General features: G+C 34.0%; 1 long non-coding RNA gene across 1 annotated transcript; it reads right to left on the bottom strand.

The window, feature by feature from the left end:
* Positions 1–10441: 10441 nt before the first annotated feature.
* Positions 10442–18392, bottom strand: LOC144216185 (uncharacterized). The gene is made up of 5 exons (XR_013330600.1): positions 18363–18392; positions 13090–13254; positions 11565–11668; positions 11277–11353; positions 10442–11012 (listed from the first exon to the last, which is right to left on the bottom strand). It is a non-coding gene; the product is annotated as an uncharacterized LOC144216185 (long non-coding RNA).
* Between the last annotated feature and the right edge of the window lie 5490 nt (positions 18393–23882).

Below are 23882 nucleotides of genomic sequence, written 5' to 3'. Positions count from 1 at the left end.
ATAACAATGATGGCATCTTCAATGGTGTAATCCCTTCAGACTTTCATGGTGTTCCCTCTATCAGGGTTCTCTTCCATAGTGTTGACAATTTTTTCCATAGAGTACCGTGTGTAATGAACCTTAGAGGTCCTTATGACCTCCTGATCTAGAGGCTATATTAGAGACATTGTGTTTGGAACAAGATGACCACTTCACTGCCTTTGGTTTTGAATTCATGGGGTTCTCAGTGGCCAGAGGCATTATCTAATATCAAAAGAATTTTAAAAGGTAGTTTTTCACTGTCCATGTACCTTCTGACTTCAGGAAGAAAGCATCAATCGAACCAATCCAGACAAAGGGTTCTCATTGTCCAGGCCTTCTTGTTGTACAACCAAAATACTGGCCACCTGGTGTTTATCTTTCTCTTCAAAGCTCAAGGCTTAGCAACTTTATATATGTAAGGACAGTCCTGATCATAACTGCATTTGCACAAAACACTAGAGTTAACCTATCCCTTCCTGTCTTAAATCTTTGTGCTTGCTTCTCTTCCTTACGAATAAATGTCTTTTGTGGCATTTTTTTTTCAAGAATTGGGCACTTTTATCTGCATTAAACACCTGTTCTGGCAGAAATCCTTTCTCCTTAATGGTTTTTTTCTTCCCCTTCCTCTGAGAAACTGTGTTTTATTTATTATTGATTGATTGATTGATTTAATATAGTTTATTATCAAGTTGGCTAACATACAGTGTATAGAGTGTATTTTTTGTTTTTAGGGTAGATTCCCATGATTCACACTTATAGTAGTAAATGATAAAAAAGATTAGTATCTATGTATATTTTATATTGTATATCTACATTATATTTTATACATTCATGACATACATTTCCCTTAATATTTTTATATTAAGACATTGCAGTTTGTGAAGTTTTTCAAATGATCACAAATCTTAAAAAGTGTTTCCAATCTATTTTATGAAAAGAAATTTCATTTAAGGGGACCCATGCAATTCAAACTTATGTTAAGGGTCAACTATATTTCTATATTGAGCAATACATTTTTAGTAAATGTAATATCTGAGACTATTTGTTAAAGTTAATTAAGAGAAAATTTACATATATAAATATGTAGAGACTTTAGTAATACTAATAATAATGTACTTTTTTTTCTTATCAACTCATGATCAATCCTACTTTCTCAATAACCTTTGCCAATTCTTGCTATTTCTGGTTTATTTTTTAAAAATGTCAAGAATCATATTGTTTCACCTTCAGTATTTCAATATGATCTGTAATTAATATGCATTCTTCTTGAAACAGAGTCAATGTCTACTATCATAAATAAATTATTAAGAATACTTCTTAATATTATGAAATATCCAGCTCAGGTTCAAATTCTCTGATGGTTTCAAAATTTCTTTTACAGAATATTTGTTAGAATCAAGATACACACAAGATCCATATGTTAAAATTGGATTAAATAAGATTTCTCTTATAATTTCAAGCCCTTCCTTTTTTTAACTTCTATTTTTTTTTTCCTTGAAGTTTATTTGTAGAAGAAAGAAAGCAATTTGAACTGTGTAATTTTCTGGAGTATGAAATTTGCTAATTACATCCCTTTGGTATTATTTAGCTTGTATTCTGTTACTTATGTTCTCTATATATTAGTAGTTATATAAAGAAGTTTGATCAGATTCTGATTTAGAATTTGTTTATAAGAGGCACCTTGGTGGCTCAGTCGGTTAAGCGTCTGACTTCAACTCAGGTCATGATCTCACGGTTTGTGGGTTTGAGCCCTGCTTCAGGCTCTATACTGATATCTAGCTCAGAGCCTGGAGCCTGTCTTGGATTCTGTGTCTTCCTCTCTCTGACCCTCCCGTGCTCCCACTGTCTTTCTCTCTCTCTCTCTCTCAGAAATAAAAAAAACATTAAAAAATTTAAAAAAAAGAATTTATTTATAAAACATTATAGGTGACATTGTATTTGCACCCTAAGATACTTAATATAGCAAATTTAAAAAGTAGAATTAAGCTTCCACCTATGTTTCTTTGCCTCCTAGATTATTCTGAGATTACACTGGATCAATTTATTGTTGCCTTTTCCAAAATACAAAGCTTCAAGTAAAATATGTTCTTGTGGAAAGAAAATAATAACAATAATAGTAACCAAAGTACAAAGATTCTAATTTGTTTTATTGAAACTGACTAAAATATAGTAGATTGTATTAATTTTTTAAGAAATTATTAAACATAAGTTATAGGAAGACTTTTAATCTTAAATCTATCTATTTGATTTTTTAAATGATTTTTGTTTATTTCATTAGCTATCAACAAAACTTTGGGTAAATACCTATTAGTGCAATTGCTGGGTCATAGGTTAGTTCTAATTTTAACATTTTGAGGAGACTCCATACTACCAGGTATTTACACAAAGGGTACAAACATTCTGATTTGAAAGGGCACATACACCCTGGTGTTTATAGCAGCATTATCAACAATGGCCAAATTATGGACAGAGCCCAAATGTCCATCAACTCATGAATAGATAAAGCAGATATGGTATGCATATGTGTGTATATTTAATGGAATATTACTCAGTCATAAAAAATTAAATCTTGCCATTTGCAATGACGTGGATGGAGCTATGCTAAGCAAAATGTCAGTCAGTGAAAGATAAATACCATATGATTTCACTCATATGTGGAATTTAAGGAAAAAAAACAGATGAACATAGGGGAAGAAAAAAAGAGGAAAATGATAAGACTCTCTTAATGATAGAAACAAACTGAGGGTTGCTGGAAGGGAGGTCAGTGGGGGATGGGCTAGATGGGTGGTGGGCACTAAGGAGAGCACTTGTGATGAGCACTAAGTGTCATATGTAAATGATGAATCACTAAATTTTACTCATGAAACCTATATTACACTATATATTAACTAACTAGAATTTGAACAAAAACTTGAAACAAAAAGACAAATATTTACAATATGGTACATTTATTTAAAAATTATTTTGATCCTCTATTTAATGCCTGAAGACTCTAAGGAGAGGAATGTTGAAGCACCTGGAATCTCAGGGATAAACGGAGATTATTGCTCATTTAGTTTTCTTTACATCTCCTGTTCCAAGTAAATGTAAATCCTGAGATGCTGTTGCTTAAGTTTTCAAAATACCCAGGATAGTTCATGTCAGTTTCTGAGCCTGGATTTCTTCTACTTCCAGATTATTAATCATGGAAAGATTAATTGTGCAGGTACTAAATTGGAAAATCATTTAGGTACCCTTATGAGTAATTCTACTCTGATAAATTCATGCCATGTGTGTGGTCACCAAACATTATTAAAGAATTCTGTACATAGTCACTTTGGATTTTTTCATAATTGCTACTTAGTGCCAGTTTCAAATGGACCTTGATAATTTGCATGGTTTATTCAGGGTGTCACTTGGTACTAAACTAAAGACTCTTTAGAGAATACAAATATGAAACTATATTCAGAAAATACTGCCTGATGGTACAAAGTGCTATATCAGGTGTTGGGCAAAAGTAAAAAGAAATGCAGTTTGAAAGCCGAAAACTCAAAGATAGAAACAGAACTGACAACATATAAAGGGAGTAGATGAAAGCAGAACTATAGAAGATGTAGAATTAGGGAAAGCAAAACATTTGCTTTACTCTGCAATGGGGAATACAAAATTCAGCCTATAGACTGAATTAAATTTAAGAGAGGTTTGAAACACAAAGATATATTGATATTAAGAGGAGTGGGATAAAATAAGAAGGAAATGAAAATGAAAATGTGAAGACCTGCTGTCCAAACTGGCTGACATAGTTAGGCCTAACCTGGCTTTTTTTTTTTTTTTTTCCAAAATTTAAAATAATTTGTCTTCCTTGTTTCAGGGACTCACCTTGACTTCATGTATTATTAAGTAGAGAAAACTCTATCAAATTCTCTGGAACAACCTATCTGACACTAATTTTATGTCCCTGTTCCACCCAAGGGACTTCCTTAAACGTAGTCTTAGTATTTTCCCCAGTATGTGGCAGGCACTTTCTATTTCTGTCTGAATTTGGTCATTTTTATAGCTCAAAGACCAGAGTTTCATCTGCCCCTGTAACTGACTTCTGTTACTCAGCAGCTCCTCAAGTAAGAGCACTGCCTGTTTCATGTCTCCCTCTCTGCTTGTCTGTGTAGTTATAATATCACCTAGTCTTGGACTTCCAGTCAGTGCTGTGGAAATCCCTTGTTAATATTTCTCTGATGCCATGTTCTGTTGCCATTTGTTTTAAATATTGTGTTCTGCCTGCCAGATCTGATTTCCACCTGCAGTTGTATCTGTCCCCAAAGACTTGTTTCATTTAAATATTCATCTGGATCCAGTTTGAAAATGTCATCCCCTCTTAAGATGGCAATTTTAAGCCACTTAAAGAGTATGCATAACTGTGGTCAATAAAATGACCATTTTCCCTATTGCCCCAGAATAGGATCCATGTTTTGGCATCTCAGTGACTGTGATTTGGAAATGCTGCTGCTAGAGGAATTGCCCTCCCACAAACATTCCCAGAGTAAACTCCACATTGGCTCTCACTGTGTAGAACCACTGCCCTGCTTCTCTTCCGGTGCTCTGCCCAACCTATTCTCTCTTCCAAGACACCATCATTCATCAGATTGCTTGGTGCATTTTAGAACCTGTAGGTCCCTTTAGGAAGAGAGTATTTAGAAATCTTTATACCTTACCTTCTCTTGAAGGGATGCTGGAATGGATAGAATATTGATCCAGCTGCTGGAATTGGGGCTGGAGATAAAAGGGTATATAAGGGACATTAATGTCTAATGGTAGATCTCAACTGAATCAGAATTTTAAGCATGTTTCTCTAGAAGTCATGGTGTGCATTCATATTTTATGAATGCAGTTAGTCATTCAACATATATTTCTTGTATACTAACCATGAATAAAGCACTGTAACAAAATAAATCTTAGCTTACTCAAGTATTATTTTTCTGCTTAGGTTAAATTATAGATTTAATAGGCCTTGGTGAATAAGAAATGTGGTCACTATTGCAATACAGCTTCTAAGGGAAAATTCGTTTCAACAATCGGTCCATCATAGACTTGCAGGAAAGGTTTTACTACAGCACTCCAACTTACGACTGTGAATTATGGTGGAAGTACGGTCTGCAGTTACATTCTAGTGCTTATTTATTGATATCCTCTAATGTTGTAAGTAGTTTTCCATTACAGAAATCATGTTGAGGAAACATATAATGTAATTTTGAAGAAAAAAACATGTCTTCTTTGTAGGGTTATGTACATACTTGTGTAGCTTGTGCATTTTGCAATTCTGAGGGGCACTATTGGAGACACTGCAATGCAATTTTTGCCTCTTAGAATTATGTAAGGCATAATCAAGATAACAGAAGAGATTCTTGCTGTCTGCCTGGCACTTATTTTTACCTTGATCATGAAAGTAGTGTATCTAGACTAGAGATACTTATAAGAATCTCAGCATTTTCACAGTTTATTTGTATGCTTTATCAGAGCACCAGCTGATAATTTATTCTTTTTCTACATTGGTTGCTTTTCTGAATAATCTGATGTTCAGGTATCAGCAGAAATGCAGACACCATGTCAGTTAACTATTATATTGCTGTTTTTCTTAATATAGACCCAGGTGTGAGCCATCATTAGGGAATATTCTTGGCAAATTGAGTGCTTCCGTGTTAGAAGAAGTACTTGAGAGAAGAATCATCATAAATACTACAGAATAAAATGCTTAGGAGGGAGACAGTATAGTGAGGGTAGTTAGGGTAACATCTCAAATGTGTGCTCATGGGCTTCAGATGCTTGTTTACACTGGTGCTGAGAGTGACTAGCATCAAGCTGAATTCATGTGTAGCTTGAATGTACCTATTTCATAAAAGAAAGTGAGCAGCACAGGGTTAGGATGTTGGATAACAGCAGATGATTACCCAAATATCTGAAATATACTTAGTTGTCTCTGGGGAGAAAGCTGAGCAGCTAAAATTAAGGAGTGAACTAAAGTGAGACTATTTTATTTAGTGACTTATTTGGGGGAACTCTGGGAACAGGGCATGTTATATCAATAAAGGAGAAAATTAGTGAAGATCGAGGTGAAAAAGACGCTCAAGCCATAGATCTAGTCTAAGATGTGTAGATAAAGGCAAAATTCAGCTTGATGATAAGGGTAAACTGCTTCTGGTTTTAGGGAGGCAGGCCAGGATGAACAGCACCACTGACTACCTTCCTGCCCTATATAGCACTGGTGGGATCAGCAGAAGGGCTAGAAGCAGTGGTAGTATGCGCTGTCTCCAAAGAGAAAATGTGGGTTCCTTATTTTCCCTCCAACCTAACTTCCCCTGAAGCAGTTCTGCTTAAATGAACCTCAGCAAACAAACATACCATCTTATTTGGGTTGGGTATGTATGCCCAACGTCACAGAGGCCCAACTGAAAGAACAGTAAGAGATTTTTGACAGCTGAAGAAAATGTTCCTTTCTTATTTCCTACCAGTGAAAGCAGGAAGATTTGATCCCTTGGGCTCAGTAACTTCCAGCATTCATGAGAGTTTTGTCAGGAAGTGAAATTGCCAGGTAGGGAAGAAAGGCATCCACATTATGTGGACAATGTAGGAGAAGGCACTTTGTTCAGTATTAAAAGGAATATGATTTCTTATGTACCTCATGTAATAAAGTGGTTTTATGTGAAGATTTTAGCTCTAATGTCTCTGCTTGTATATAATTTCTTGATTGCAGTACAGGGAGGTGAAACAACATGGAACCATTTGGATGGGGATACAGAACACTAATTGAGGATCCAGTGCAAGTTCTGGGTTGAGGGTCAGGTTGTACATAAATTAGGAGAGACTATGCAAGGCTTACTAGAGAGCATTTGGCCATGGGTTTACGAACAAATTCAAGATACGAGAGGTAGACCCACACTGGGAGTTCTTTGGAGTTCTGACCCAGATACAGGATAGAAACCACTTAATACTATAAGCATCCAGCTGAGACTCCAGAAAGGCCATAGCTTTGAAGTAAGTACTATGCCCTAGAGTAATAGCCACTCTAGTTATATATTTATAAGCCTAACACCAAGCTTCAACAATATACTTAGGTGAGTCAGGGTTTAGAGGTTGAGTCCTACCAAATTCAGGAGCTTTGGAAAACAGAGGCTTTTCACAGATGAACCCTAACAAAATGTAAACTGGACCTTTAAAATTTCAAAATGATTAGTCAGTAATTGCACTGCACACTAGAATTCAAAGTGATATTCTTTAGAGAAGTATAACAGAATAAGGTACACTTATAAGATGACATATTCAATGTTTAATATTTAATCAGAATTACTAGGCATTTTTTAAAAAGTGTAATATGACCTATAGTCCAGGAAAAAAGCAATGGATAGAAACCAATCCTAAGATGATCCAGATTATGGATGTAGCAGACCACGAGTTTTGAAAGCTAATATAAATCTGTTCATGGAGCTGAAGGAAAATATGGTCTTTATATACAGGAAATCTTGGTGTTGAATAGAAACTATGGAGAAAGTGGAAGTAGTACCACTGGAAAATTTTAGAACAGAAAAGTACTATATCCAAAATTAAAAATTATTTGATGGGGTTGAAGGTGTGACAGAAAAAAAACAAAGGAATAAGTGAAACTGAATCAAAATAGAAATTAGCTAATATTAAGAAAAGAAAAGATTGAGGAAAAATGTGAGGCCAGAAACCATGAAACTCCTAGAAGAAAACACAGACAGTGATTTCTTTGACATCAGCCATAGAAACATTTTTCTAGATATGTCTTCTCAGGTAAAGGTAAGAAAGGCAAAAATTAACTACTGGGACTACACCAAAATAAAAAGCTTTTGCACAGTGAAGGAAACCATCAACAAAACAAAAAGACAACCTACCTAATGAGAGAGGATATATGCAAGTGGTATCTCTGAAAATAGGTTAATATCCAAAATATATAAAGAACTTACATAACAATAAAAAAATATCTAACTAAAAATGGGAAGAGGACCTGAATAGACATTTTTCCAAAGAAGACATAGAGACGGCCAATGGAAACATGAAATGATGTTCAATATCGCTAATCATCAGGGAAATTTAAGCTAAACAGCAAGATATCACCTTACACTTCTCAGAATGACTAGATTCAAAAAGACATGAAATAACGGTTGTTGATAAGGATGTGGGAAAAAAGGAATCCTCTTGAATTGTTGGTGGGGAAGCAAATTGGTACACCTACTGTAGAATACAGAATGGGGTTCCCTCAAAAAATTAAAAATAAGAGTACCATGCAATCCGGCAATTTCACTAGTAGGTATTTACCCAAAGGAAATGAAAACATTAATTTGAAAAGATAGATGCTTCCCTATGTTTATTGCAGCATCATATACAATAGCCAAGATATGGAAGTCACCCAAGTATCCATCTATTTTCTACTGAAGAATGGATAAATAAGGTGTGGTGGAGATATCTATATCTAATCTATATCTGTATATCTATATCTATATCTATCTATATCTATCCATATCATCATCTATATCATCAATGTCTATATCTATATCATCAATATCTATATCATCTACTGGAATATCACTCAGCCATAAAAAGGAATGAGATCTTGACATTTGTGGCAACATAAATGGACCTAAAGGATATTATGCTAAATGAAATAAGTCAGATAGAGAAAGTGATTTCGCTTATATGTGGATTCTAAAAAGCAAACCAAATGAACAAACACACAAAAAACAGACTCTTCAATATAGAGAATAAACTAGTGGTTGCCAGAGGGGATGAGATTGTGATTGGACAAAATGGGTGAAAGGGAGTTGGAGGTACAGACGTCCAGTTAGGGGATGAATAAGTCATGGGGATGAAAGATACAGCATAGGAAATATAGTGAGTGGCAATAGCATATATGGTGACAAATGTAACTACACTTGTGAGCATAGTGTAGAGAGTTGTTGAGTCACTAGGTGCTACACCTGAAACTAATGTGAAACTAATGCGTCAAGTGTACTTCAATATAAAAGAACAAAAAGTTATCACAATCTTAGGGAATTGAGGTGCAATATCCAGCAATCTAATATATATAAATCTAAGATATATATACATATATGGTCTGAGAAGGAGAAGCTGGAAAATATTTGAAGCTATAAAAGCTGGATTTTTCCCAAGTTTGATAATTAATATCTACTATCCACTGACAGATCCAAAAAGCCCATTAGCTAGCTGAAAATCAAAATAAAAAGAAAACCAAGAAGTTACTTCAATAAAAAGGACACATTCCATCCAGGGAAACAATGATAGAGATAATGGCTGATTTCACATCACAAAATATGTGGCCTAGAGCAAGAAAGTCTTTTTTTTTTTTAAATATTTTTATTTATTTCTAGGAGAGAGAGAGAGAGAGACAGCGCGAGCAGGGGAGGGTCAGAGAGAGAGGGAGACACAGACTCTGAAGCAGGCTCCAGGCTCTGAGCTGCAGTCAGCACAGAGCCCGACGCGGGGCTCGAACCCACAAACCGCGAGATCATGACCTAAGCGAAAGTCGGACGCTTAACCGACTAAGCCACCCAGGCGCCCCAAGAAAGTCTTTTTTAAAGTTCTAAAAAAGCAGTCTACTCAGAATTCTATTTCCAATTAAAGTATCCTTCAGAAACGACAATGAAATAAAAATATTTGAGATGAATAAAAATCAAGAAAATTCATTGCAAGCAGATGTGTGCAATAAGGAATGCTAAAGAAGACTCTTTGGGTTGATGAGAAATGATATCAGATGAACACTTGGTTCTATAAGAATGAAGATACTAAAAATGGTTTAAAAAAAAGAGGGTAGCAGAGGTAAGTTTAAAAGTATTTTTTTCTCTCTAATTTCCTTAAAAAACTTAACATAAAACATTAACATTGTTAGATGTGGTTAAAAATTAAAGATGACAGCTGTAGCACAAAATACAGAAAGATGATAAGAATGTAAATGAAATTTTACTGTTGTAAGATTTTTACAATTGTAAAGTATGGGAAGCTTATGGTCTTAAGTGGTATGGCATTGACTCTAAATAAGCAAGAAAGGGAACTTCTTTTGTTTACATTTTGATAAGTCAAAATACCCAGGATATCACAATATTAGGTATTGTACAAAATCTCTTCATGATATGGATAACAAAATATTAGAAACGACCAAAGGATTCATGGTATACCAAAGAATAAATTGGTACCCTAAACCTTTTCCTCTCTCAGTGAATTCCTAAATATTCCAGTTGTTACTTTAAGTTCTGCAAGATTACTTTTTTATTACATAAATATACAAGTTAAAACTAAAATAGAATGTTATTTTTTTCTAGCTAAAGTCAGTCTCTGATGAAATTTGAACCAGACCAGTAAAGCAGTTTAGTCATTATTTAAGTCTATGTGGGCCCACTGTTAGAAAACTTCCACATTAACCCTAAGCATTCTTTAAAAAGCCCATTTGTTGGTAGACAGAAAGAAGGCTAAAACTCATGTATGACAGGGTTGTAAATATTTCTACTCAGAAAATGAAATCAAGACTCAACTCTAGTTGAGGAGAACACGCCAACTTTAAGAGAAGTTGAAATTTTACACGGCCTACTTATCACTGGTTTCCTAAATGACCTACAGTAAATAGAAACAGCCTTTTCATGTGGCTGTTCTGATTAAAGCAAGGTCTGTAAGTTGGCAGTACATCATCTGAAATTTCAAAGCTTAAGTGGAAGCTGAGGTTTCTTTTCCTTCCAAAAAAATCCCCCTACTCTTTATGCGTGGTCTATCTGAGTAGCTGGCACACAGTTATAAAAGTCACTGGGCAGTCATCAGGAGTGCACTGGTCCTTATGGCAGGCATCAACTTGCTTACTGCCAGGTCTTTGAACTACAAAAATAAATAGAGAATAGAAGTGCATTGTATTGGCCAAGCCTGAGGCCCAGTCATCTGTCTTGGAGCATGCTCTGGTGAGAGTGTTTAACTTGGATTTCTTCCATCACATGTGGTAGCTGCAAGAGTGAAAAAGGAGAGGAAAAGAACAATGTTAGGTGGTATATTTAATAGTGTGTTGGCTTAACAATTCTCAGGAAACTGTTACTTGTATTTTTCTCTCAGCAGCCAGAATTGGGATTCTGAATGAGTGAATGTGTACTTGAGACAACATGATTCTATTCCCTCCACCCTTTTCCGTTGTTTTACCAAGGGCTTTAATAGCAAGCATAGATATCCCCCCAACACTATCTACTAAAGGAGGCTTAGCTATAGCAACTCACAGGACAGTATTTTTCTGTATTCAATTTCACCAGCAGCCTTGACATCCGTGAATTAATGGGTCTCTTTCACTCTAAACCTGAAAGTTTGAAATTCGTGGTAACTGGATGTTTGTTGTTTTTGGCTAAATTATCCTCTTCTATTTCTTTTCAAGGCCAATGTAACACAAACTAAAACAATTTAGGCTCTCTCTGCCTTTTCATTCTTCTAAGTTTTCTACAATAAGAAAGGAGAACCTTGACTCAACCACACTGTGCCCATAATAAACTTTATTTAAAAAAAAAAAATACCTGTGGCTACAGGAGTGGATTCTTTGTAAAGACAGTGAAGCACTCAGCTGTTCTGTATTAGAAGAAAGTTTGCTTGTTTTCACAGCTGAATTATCTTGCTTTCTCTGTTATCAGAAAGAGTACTAAGAAAATCAAATAAGAGATTTTCAAGGGATTTTAAAGGAAAAAAATATATAACTTTTTACAGTTAAGGTTTTAGTTGCTGGGACATTTTTTTTCTAGATCATGCAGCACATATTTTTTAACCCTCACGAAGGAGCATAAAATAAATATGTCAAGGCTTCCCATAGAAATGCGTTCATTCAGAGTTGCCAAAATAAGGGAAGCTGTTAGATTTGCCCAGACAGATTGTAAGATAAATTTATGAGCAAAATTATGTAAAAATACTAAGTTTAAGGGATTGAGTATCAGAAATGTGCGATTTGTAATGTTATATTGACTTTTTTAAAGTATAAATCAACAATTGTCTGGAAATTAATGAGATGTGTTGTACACAGTACACATTTTTTACGGTGATAGTTGACTTTACTTATATTTGCCACAACATGAACAAAATACGAGTAACTTTCCAGCCAGCATCAATAACCAGTTTTTGAAATATTCTTTGAAAAAACCTTACAATCTTTAAAAAAAAAAACCCAGTCTATATGTTTTAAAGTGATTCTGAAGTGACTCAGATTGAATATTGCCAAATTAAAACATTCAGTAATTCATTCACTCAACAAGGAAGGATCTACTGTGGACCAGGCTCTCTTTCTATGACCTGAACAGTGGTGAGCAAAACACAGTGCTGGCATGTTTGAACAAATATACTAATTTAGATAAAAAGAGAAAACTAATCCTGATTATAGTAAATAATGAAGCTATTTTATTCATATCCACTGTAATTAATTTTTCCAAAAAAATAGATTCATGGTAAAGTTGAAAATCTGCAATGTAATAAAATGATATTTTGGGTAAATGGGGAATATTGGTCATAATAAACTAAAAATATCTGAGTTATTTGTGAAAATAAAATTAAAGAAAATCAAATCTCAAAATATTCTTAAATCACTTTAGCTTATATATTTTCATCATGTTTGCAGTTTTTAAATTTAAGACTTTCTTCAGAGACTCAGTATTTTAACATAATAGTTGCTTCAAAAATTCTCACAGTACATATCTGATACTAGATACTTTTTTCAAACAGTATTATTCAGAGCCTAATTCCTGACAGAAACAATGTAATACATGGGGCTTATGTTTCTGGAAAAACTAAATGGCTTATTCTACTATTAAATAATGAGAAATGTTAAAGTAAAACTTTGAGGTAAATAAATATTATTCATGGAAGTTATTCCACAGCTAATGAGGTTACTGTTATCTTAAGTGTAGGCTCAACAAATAGACATTATTGTTCTCTGCTAAAATTCAGCCATATTAGAACTGCAAATTTAGTTAACTTTTAAAAAATATAAGAAGTCAAGGTCTGAACAAAGGAAATATCGTAATACAATTTACCACAAAGAAGTTATCTTTCAGGCACCTGGGTGTTTCATTTGGTTAACTTCAGCTCAGGTCATGATCTTGCAGTTAGTATGTTTGAGCCCCACATCAGGCTCTCTGCTGTCAGCACAGAGACCACTTCAGATCCTCTGTCTCTGTCTCTGTCTCTGTCTCTCTCTCTGCCATTCCCTTCCTGCTTCTCTCTCTCAAAAATAAACAAACATGAAAAAAAAAAGAAGTTATCCTCATTGCACAGTGTCAGTTAATCTTTCTCATTAGGGCCACATTCAACATTGACGTGGATGAAAGAATAACAGCACAATGATAAACTTGTACATAGCTAAGGTTCTTACTGGGTAGCTTGCGATTTAAAAAATTATATATTCTTTTCAAATCATATGTTAGAAAGCAGGCTTTATAGCTGCTATCCTAATATAAAATTGTAGTAGTATCTCAATAATGAGTTTTCATTTTTATCATTCAATATGAAGTTCCTTTACCTCACAAATTTAGGACTTCCTTCTTGTCTATAGTCCAAACTTGAAAGTCTTTTGTTTTATTTGGTTTTCCATTTCCATTTCCATCTTCCAACCCAGCTGAGAGAACTTCTCTTATTGCCATTGAAGCAGTAATGGATATGACAGAATGGAAATTGATGTACATAAAGCAACTATAATCCTCTGTATCCAGTCTTACAAAAACAAATAAATTATTAAATCTTCTGAGACAGGCCCTAAAGCAATTTCCAAAAGCATTGCTTTTGAGGGATTAACAAAGAGATTAAATTGCATTAACAAATCCTATCTTCATCAAAAGTTCTCCTACCTTCCTCCTTTCCATGTATTTAAACTCCAACTGCTAAATTTAAAGTTTCCATATACCCATTGAAGTATGGAGGTGCCTTAGATTTTCTGCACCTCAGACATCTAAAGAAACTTTATTTATTTATCTTTGGTGTTTATTTATTTTTGAGAGACAAAGAGAGAGCACAAGTGGAGAAGGGTCAGAGAGAAAGAGAAACACAGAATCTGTAGCAGGCTCTAGGCTCTGAGCTGTCAGCACAGAATCCAACATGGAGCTCAAACCCATGAGCCACGAGACCATGACCTGAGTTGAAGTCAGTCGCTTAACCAACCAAGCTACTCAGGCACCTCCTAAACAAACTTTAAATTGAACTTATTATAGACAATAGAAAGTTTAGAACATTTTGTTCTCCAAATGAAGCAAAGTCCTCCACTCAGAATATTTTTTTAAATTACTCTATTGCAGAAGTCGGGCAGCTGACAGATGGGATTATTTTAAAAAATTCAGTAACACTAACTCAAGTCAAATAGATTCTGCAATTAAGTGATAAGGTAGAAAAGATAAATTATTTGGAGTTCTTGAACAGGAACATAGTGGCTTAACATATAAAGCATGCTGGTGTAAGCAATGATTTCCAAAACTTCAAAATAAGTAAAAGAGAATACAGTTCTTTCAGGATACTGCTGGGCTGGCATTTTTTATTAATTTTTCATTAAGTGGGATATTTTACAACTTTTTAGAGACAAAGGTCAACTTGTATATTCTTTTTGTGATGGCGATGCAATTGTTTCTGTCCTATGGCAACGATAACCCGATGCCCTAATGCTCTGTTGGACATTAACCAGGTTTGTGTTTAACACAACGGTCATCCCTGACAATCATTTCAATTGCTTATACTTGTTTCTCCAATGTTCTCTGTGTTGGTTTTAACATATTACTAGTTAATTGATTAATTAATGATTAAAGTAAAACACTTTGATGGGTGTTCTTTTTATATTTGACTGAGATTTTATTTCGTTGAAAATAATACTTTAACAGTGGTAGAAGGATCCAAAATGATTTATATGTTACAACTTTCATAGAGGTTGGTTGAGACACTAGTACTTTTAATATTTTGCACTTAGTAATGAAGTCACCCAAATTTTATAATAATAAAAGTTGATTTCTGGGGCACCTGAGTGGCTCAGTTGGTTGAGCAACTAACTTAGGCTCTGATTATAATCTCACAGTTTATGAATTGGAGCCCACATTGGGCTCTGTGCTGATAGTGTGAAGCCTGCTTTGGATTCTTTCTCTCCTTCTCTCTCTCTCTCTCTCTCAAGATAAATGTATAAATTTTAAATTTAAAAAAGCTTATTTTATTGTACAAAATACACAAATCATTACATTGAAGGCTCTTATTTAGCTAATATAAATAAATATCAAATATTAATTGACTATCTTTCTTGGGGGCATTCCTCCTTTAATAATCAAAATATATGACCACAGGAAACTGCACTGTTCTCTAGACTAGAGCTGTATCTTTTTCATTTACCAACTCCCAATATTTCCCACAGTAGTTGCCTTAGAAAATGATTGCAAATATTGAATTAAGTTCTTACTATGTGTGTTACATGTCTTTCAATCTTAAATAAAATCAAATCACTCAAGTTGATTCCATTCATGAGACTCCTCTGTGTCTCAAATCTGCAAAAATATTTTCAAAGTTCAGGGAATTGAGAATTGAGAATTCTTATTTCACTTACCTATATACAGCTTAATTGTAATAATTATTGTCTTCCTTTTGTCAAAAGTGAAAAGAAGAAAAGTGAAATGACATTAGGGTGCATTAGGAACTACCTTTGCTACCAGCATGCTATGTAAATGTAAATATTTCATTTCTTTTTGCCTCAGTTTATTGAGCTCTAAAATTAAACATGGGAGAGGAAGTTTTCTAAAGTTGCTTTACTGACTGAGAATCTTTTTTTGGCATGTTGACATCTTTAACAATTTGATCCTGTCTAGTGACAGGGGCTCTCTGTTTGTCAACTCTATGATGCTTAAGAAGAATTTATGTTCATCTTTATGCAAGACCAGTTAAAGATTTTCTGAGTTTGTGTGTGTGAATAAGAGGATGACTTAAAGCAAAACATTTCACCAATTTTTCTATAGTGTGCTTCACAAGATTGTGTGAGTTTCAGGAGCACAGTCTCATATATTTCTCAGGTTTGCAGCTACCAAGGACCACTAACAACATTCTTGGAGAAAGTACAAGGAAACATGGATTCCTAAGTTTTTCTTTGTTTTCTTTTGTGTGTGTGTGTGTGTGTGTGTGTGTGTGTGAGAGAGAGAGAGAGAGAGAGAGAGAGAGAGAGAGAACATTCCCAATCTGATGATTTTGTAAGGTTATTGTGTTCAAGATGAAAAATTTTTGTGACATGAAGAAAAAGTTGCCGGACCTAACATGAAACCCGAGCTATAGGCAAACCTAAATCCTCAGCAGCTCTAAATCATAAATAGGCCTATCAAAAATATTTCACAGATTGAATTAATATAAATATCAGCCTTCAGCTCCTGCCATACATAAACCAAGTAGCTATAAAGTTCTAGAAACAAATATCCCATAGAGAGTAAAAAGAAGCTCATGGTATGTGAGCTTTGTTATTGAGATTTTTTCTAGCTTTGTAATGCTGAAAAATAAATTATAGGCTGCATATTATTTTACCTTTGTTGTTTTCATTTTTTTCTTCTCTCTAGTGAAGCATATTTTACAGCTACAGGAATTCCTTGAAATTTTTCTAGATTTAATTTTTAAATTTTAAGATTACTTAGTATTTAATATTATTTTTAAATCTAATTCTGTTTATTTAACGAAGGGACACTTATTTATCTCGTTTCTCCATTTTCCTTCCAAACTTAATTCTAGTAGTCCCTTAAGAGAAATGGTATATTCACTCTCCCTTTATAGAACTGTATTCTGGAGGTAAAGATTACCTGCCAGTAGTTTTTTGTTTGTTTTTGTTTTTCTCTTAAAGATTTTATTTTTAAGTAATCTCTATACCCAGTGTGTGCCTCAAACCCTTAACCCTGATATCAAAGGTCATATGCTCTACCAAGTGAGCCAACCAAGTGCCTGCCAGTTGATGTTTTAAACCATTAAATGTAACTAATTTGCTTAAGGGGACCATATATCTCTGCCTTCTCTGTAGAATGAATAAGATTTTTATATAAATGGTACATATATGGACAAATAACACATATAATCCATCCCCTTAAGGTATGTAAAAATCAGAAACTGGATTCAAGAAATCCTTAAACTGAAGCTGAATACCCAACCAAATTCAAACAACTAGGCCGCTTACTACATCTGCTCCAAAAAATAAATGAAGCTTTCTTTTTTTTTTTTTTTTCAAATGTAGCTCAGGTTTTCCATGAACTTGTTCTGCCTATTGTAATCCACAGTGAGCCAGAAAGATATGTGTGCTTTCTAACCTCCAACATGTAACCTGATTCTCATTTATATATCCCTATCTGTGTATTACCTAGAGAATGATAGAAGATAAGCCTTTTCACATCATTCCCTCCCAATAATATTTCCTTTAACCCTTCTTAAACCTTATGAAAATTTCTCCTGCATAATGAGTTTTAATTGATTTTTTCCCAACACCTTCATATTTTGCATCTAAAGAACAATAAAAGATAATTATGCACAAAATCCACAGAGTCCTTCAGACAATGATTTTACATCAGGGACCACATTCTTCTCATCTTTAATTAGATACCTAAGAAAAATGCATTTCTACCTAGAATTTTTTAATTTAGAACAAGATAAAACACTATTTTTGAGTTTAATTCTAATACCTTGCTTTAAAAAAAGCTGAAACATTAGAGTGAAATGTTTTGTTTATTGTATTATTTTGGTTCTCTCTTTAAATACATCTTGGGATGCCTGAGTAGCTCAGTTGGTTAAGCGTCTGANATCTAGAGTTCTCTGATTTGGTTAAGCGTCTGACTTTGACTCAGGTCATGATCTCATGGTTCATGGCCTCAAGCCCTGTATTGGGCTCTGTGTTGATGGCTCAGAGCCTGGACCCCGCTTCAGATTCTGTGTCTCCCTCTCTCTCTGCCCCACCCCTATTTGTGCTCTCTCTCAAAAATAAACAAGCATTAAAAAATAAATGTCTTTATATTATATATAATTATAATACAGTCAATAATTTTGTATTAGTGGAATGAGATTTATCATCAATTGCTTTGTCCTGCATTGCTAAGATAGTGAAAGGAGAAGCAGGATTTATACATTCTTTGGTTGTTAGAGTGATCCGATTCCCATTTTAGTTTTGCTGTTTCGTTTTCCCTTTTTTGTGGATTAATCAGTTTAAATTTCCTACTGCATCTACTAGATATTTTAAAGTATTATAAAGGCAGTGCCCATGTATCAACAATCAAGTATCCAAGGAGGAAGAATGACCTCAAAGGGGAAGGTAGCATGTCAGTGTCCTCTGTCTTATCTGCTGTCCTCTGTCTTACCTGCTGCAAGTCCACTCACCCTAACCACACAGCCCCTGAGATTATGTTCATGTCAGGTCACCCCACACACATTCAGCACTGGGGTTTATGACAGCACTAAGAGCTTATGCAATAATATGCCAGCACATAAAAGCCTGGGCTCTTTCTCGTCCCACCACACCAGGCTGCTGCTCCCTGGGGCCCTAGGGCAACCCTAACTAGAAACCTTCTTTCCCTCACAACAAAAATCTTGGCAATATTGTATCTAGAATCATTAAATGTTTCGGTTGTTAATGTTAATCTATACATGAATCCCAAAGTTCAGTCATGACTCTTCAAATTTAGGGAACAAAAAATCACCTGGGATGCTGGTGAATAAGGCAGATCCTATGCTCACCACCAGGATCTGAAGTAGGGCCCAAGAACACGAGATTTTTTTCTGGTTCTGATGCAGATGGGTTTGTGGAAAGCAACATTTTGGAAAAAACTTCTATAGGTATTATCAATTCCATTTCGCAGATAAGGGAGCTGCAGAGTCAACATATTTCTTAAATGGGTAATAAACATAGATCTATCTGGCTTCAAAGTTTATATCTTCTAAAATGTGTGGAAAAACATGGCTAGATTTATGGGTTTTTTCCCCTTTTCATGCTTTGCTCTTGTATTTTGAAATATGCTTTTATAAAATATGCTTTACTCATAAGGAGCCAGCAGTCTGATTATTCACACAGAATTACCTACTTTAATAAAGTAGATTTGCTTAGCTTTTAGATTGAACCAACTATTTGACCAAATTGGTCAGTCTTTGAATTTAAAGGTTTGTTGAAATAGTTGTGAAGCAGACAGAAAGTAAAGGGTGACTGAGTTTTGTGATTGAACTCAATATTATATTTTAATTAATCTGAATTAAACAACACATACACACAGGCATAGAGATGGAAACAAGTCATAAAGCAATTTCAAAGAACAGTTACAAGGCATCAGGTCAGGGGAATTTAACAAGCCACTAGTCTTCATATTCCCTAAGTTTTATTCAACGGTGGACATATTTTAGTACTCTGACACTGTGAAATTTAGAGCTTATGTTATTTGAATATCACTTCAGACATTTCATATACTTCAAGATCTTTGAGAGGAGAAAATCAGGAGAATTTAAACCACAGACCAAAATGATGGATATTTTTATAAAAGCTTGTATTAGGGTATAAAAACATTCATGATCTCATAAATGAGAAATTTGTTTACTCAGGCCCAGGCTTGTCTTTCTGTTCTAGGTTTCTTGGGTAGACATGATGACTGAAACAGACCTTTATGGCTGATAATGGATTGGAGTGTCTGGACTCCTAGAAGCTCCTAAGTATTTGATAATTTCTCCTAAACCAAAACAAATTTCTTTGGTTATAGCTACTTGCATGTAGTAAACCACTGTAGTTATTTTAATATCTGAATTTAAAATGAACTCCATTTTATAACAGAATATTTGAATGAGGAAATATTATGAAACCTTCCAAGAACAAAATGTCACCCCCACATCTTAAAACACACACACACAACTTTGAAAATACAAGCATGAATCATTATTCTACTTTATAAATTGAGTTGTTTATAAAGTTTGGGTTTCATGATTATTTTTGTATTAATAAACTCATCACCTTTAATAAACTATTTTCATTTCATTAGTAATTTTTTTGAGAAGCACAATTAATAGTGCATTTTGGAAATAATTTTCTTTACAATCAGTCATGTTGAGTTTTAGCACTCATAACATTTACTCTATCAATTTAACACAAATTTAGTCTGAGTCTAACTAGATCCTTGTTCCTTTTAACACTGAGCTGTACATAATCTGAAGTCATGAGTTTGGGTTTAACAAAAGCATTTTGGAAAAGTTTGAAAAGCGTACTCTATTTCTCTTACTTGTTTATACTGCCAAATATGTTATTGTTTGGCCAAGAGTCTGTAAAATATATACTTATTTGTGATGTTATTCTCTGGGCCACTGTAATACAGTTCTTATCTGATCCTTTCTGCAGGAGGACTTCAAAATGAATTGTGTTGATCATTTAGTACTATGATTTTAGAATAATTCACTGATACTTGATTTCAAATTACAACTCTCTTAAATTTGTCTTGATGCCTTTTAGGTTTATACTGTTTATTCTTTGTGCTCATGCTCTTGTGTTTTTGTGTGTGTGTGTGTTTTTAATTTTTTTTCTGGCACAATTCCATTTTAATTTAAAACATTGGAGAAACGGCTCTGGATCTCCAAATGTGTACATTGCCTTCCAGATGATAATCTGGTTAAAAGTTAAAATGGTTTTATGTGTGGTATGATTTGTAACAGTGTTTGTAATCATGCATTTTATTGTGCTGTAAATGTTCTTTTAGCATTTTGTGATTTTGAAACATTAGACATTTTCTTCATAAAATTGGATTAGATTTAAATGTAAACTGTATCTATCAGATCAAAGAAAAGAATGGAATATATGATAAACATTCCATCTGGTGAGCATTGAGAGAGAATTGCGAGTAATTTGTAAAGAAGTCTCAGTGGGATTAAGGAACAAACAAGACTGAAGACATGCACTTGCATAGGTCATATAGAATTAAATACGATTCAGGACTTCCCAATTACTTTTGCTGTCATTGTGGTTCTCCATACCTCTTACCTATTCGAGAATAGTGTTTCTTCTCTTGGACAGCATTGTATTTAATTTTTCTATTTCAGAAATCTTTTTTTAATGATTTTTTTGTCAAAATTATGTTAATTTTTTTCAAACTTATTTGTTGTTTCAAGAGTCAAACCTTTCTTTATGAAAAGGACAGTCTTTTAATTTCTTCACAAAACAACAACAAAAACAAAACAACAGCAACAATAAAACCTCACCATTCATTGCTTCCCAGTGGTGGTTATTTTTAACATTAGCGGTTACATTTGTTATTTGTCTTTGTGTCTTGGGTGTGTAGCTCTCTTCTCACCACAACCAACAAATACACAAACATGCTTTCTTTCTGTCCATTCCTAAACATAGTTACAGTTACACTTAGGTTAAGAGGGTGCGTTTATATTATTATGACTGTAGACAGGATTCACATCTAAGTCATCTAGGGTATCACTGTTATTTTTTCTTTTCTTAAATAACTTATTGTTTTTACCTGGGGTTGCTAATTATCTCTATTTGCTTAATTTTCTACTTATTAATCACCAATTTTATCTACTAACCATCAATCCTAAGTTCATCTCTACAAGTAAAATATTTCTCTAAATATATTCAAATGCATCAGACGTCCTACAAAAGTCATATTTGGGGGGATATTTCTCCCAGTGATTTCTGACTTGCTGTGACCTGGATTGTTTGCTCTAGACCTACCTTCTTCATCACCTTATAAATCTCTTTTCCTTTTATGTATGTAACCCGGTAGCTTTACATAGTTAAGTATTAAGTGAATAATTTTCTTTTAAGTCTATCCAGTAGCAGCTTTTTGAGAATGAGCACATGGAGGTCAATAGTTTTTTAACACTTTCTATATCAGAATATCTGTAATCACATTTAATTGATAGTTCTTCTAAGAACAGAATAGTAGATCAGAAAAAAAATCCCTCAATATTTTAAGGAATATTTCCATTGCCTTCTAGCTTCGCATGTGATTTGCAGTTTCTTGATAAAAACATTTAGTATTCTTTCTGAAAATCATACTTTTCTCATTAATAATGATGTTCAGAAATTGTGGAATTATATTTGAGATTGATTCATTTTCATCCATTGTTCTAAGTACTTGGTGGGTCTTTTTACTCAAACAACAAATCCTTTCATTGAGAGAATAACTTCTTGAATTAATTTATTTGCTCATCTTCTGTTGTTGTTGTTTTTGCCTATTAACTCTTGAAAAGACTCGTTTTATTCAGATGTTGAGATTCCAGACCTGACTTTCTGATTTTCTGATCCTTTCTCTCATGTTACCCATTAATGTGTCTTTATGTCTGTTTTATGTAAGGCCCCCTTAATTGAATTTTCCAGTCAATATATTGAGTTTCTATTTTTGCAATATATTTTATATTTTAAAAATGCATTTTTGTTCCCTGAATCTCTCTATATTTATTTTTTATTTATTACATTTGGTCTTCTTGTATGAATTCATTGCTTTCCTTTATCTCTCTGAGAATATTAATGGTGTAAGGTTTACTTCTTATCTGGCTTATTTCCTAAAAGTTCTTTTTTGTTTCTTTATTTATTTTCATCTATTTATTTCATATTGGAGGCCTCCCCATATATGTCTTGATTATGATTATTTGTTTACCTTTAGAAATGACCATTTAAATCTGGTTTGAAACTTTGTTTATATAAGTTGGTCTTCTGAATATGGGTCCACCTTATTGATGAGTACTTATTAAATTCTTTTAGTAATCTGACGCACCTGGGTGGCTCAGTTGGTTGGGCAGTTGACTTCCGTTCAGGTCATGATCTCACAGTTTGTGAGTTTGAGCCCCGCATGGGGCTCTGTGCTGACATCTAGCTCAGATCCTGGAGCCTGTTTCAGATTCTGTGTCTCCCTCTCTCTCTGACCCTCCCCTTCTCATGCTGTCTCTCTCTCTCAGAAATAATAAAAAAAAAAGTAAATTCTCTTAGTAATCTAGGATTGATTGCTTTATTCAGAAGCCCCCATCCCCACCACCATGTCAACAATCTCCTGATTATAGGATATGATAATGAATGCCTCCATTTTGAGAACTGGGTATGAGAAAATATTGGAGATGGGATGGTATCTAAATATTTAAAAGGTAAACTTCCATTTAATCGTACTTTGTGTATAGTACTTCAAATTCCCACTTGTCTGCTGTGTCAAGTCAGAGATAGACTGTTCTATTCTATGAAATAAACCTCCAGTCTTCTGTTGGCATATGGAAGGATCAGTCTCTTTAACTTTAGGGAGTAGGGGAGAATCATGGGGACATCTAAATATTTCTAAAACAAAATTTCAAATAACCTTACTTTTTTTGGCCACATATTCACCACAACTCTAGAATGAAAGTGGTTGGCTTTCTTTTCACATGATTCTTCTTTTTAAAGTGTGTATACTATAAAACAAATACATGCAAATATTTTACATGTTTTTACATGTTAATATATAGCATTAACATTAAGTTTTTAGGAGTTATTCATGCTGAAACATATACCTGTGGTTCACTTATTGTTCTTTTAAAAATAATTTTTACTCTAATGATTTCAAACTTATAAAATGGTGAAGTGATATAGCTATTAAACCTACATTGATATAAATTAAAAGCGATTTTGTGAAAGTATGGGTTAATGAATGGTTATACCAGGGAGGAAGTAGGAATATTTAGCCCAAGACTATCTTCATAGAGGAGAAATAGTGAACTCTTTTATAATGGCTGACATCTTTTTTGCTGATGGTGATATAGTTTTCTTTTTTGTTTTGTTTTGTTTTGAGAACTTTCTGGGACTCTTCCTGAACATAAACACGAGAAGATGTAATGAGACCCAGGTATATGGGCTATGAGTTTAGGGAATGTTTTCC

The sequence above is a fragment of the Crocuta crocuta genome, unplaced genomic scaffold, assembly GCF_008692635.1.
Source record: "Crocuta crocuta isolate KB4526 unplaced genomic scaffold, BGI_CrCroc_1.0 scaffold746, whole genome shotgun sequence".
NCBI classification, from domain to species: Eukaryota; Metazoa; Chordata; class Mammalia; order Carnivora; family Hyaenidae; genus Crocuta; species Crocuta crocuta.
This window is presented reverse-complemented; position numbering and strand designations above follow the sequence as displayed.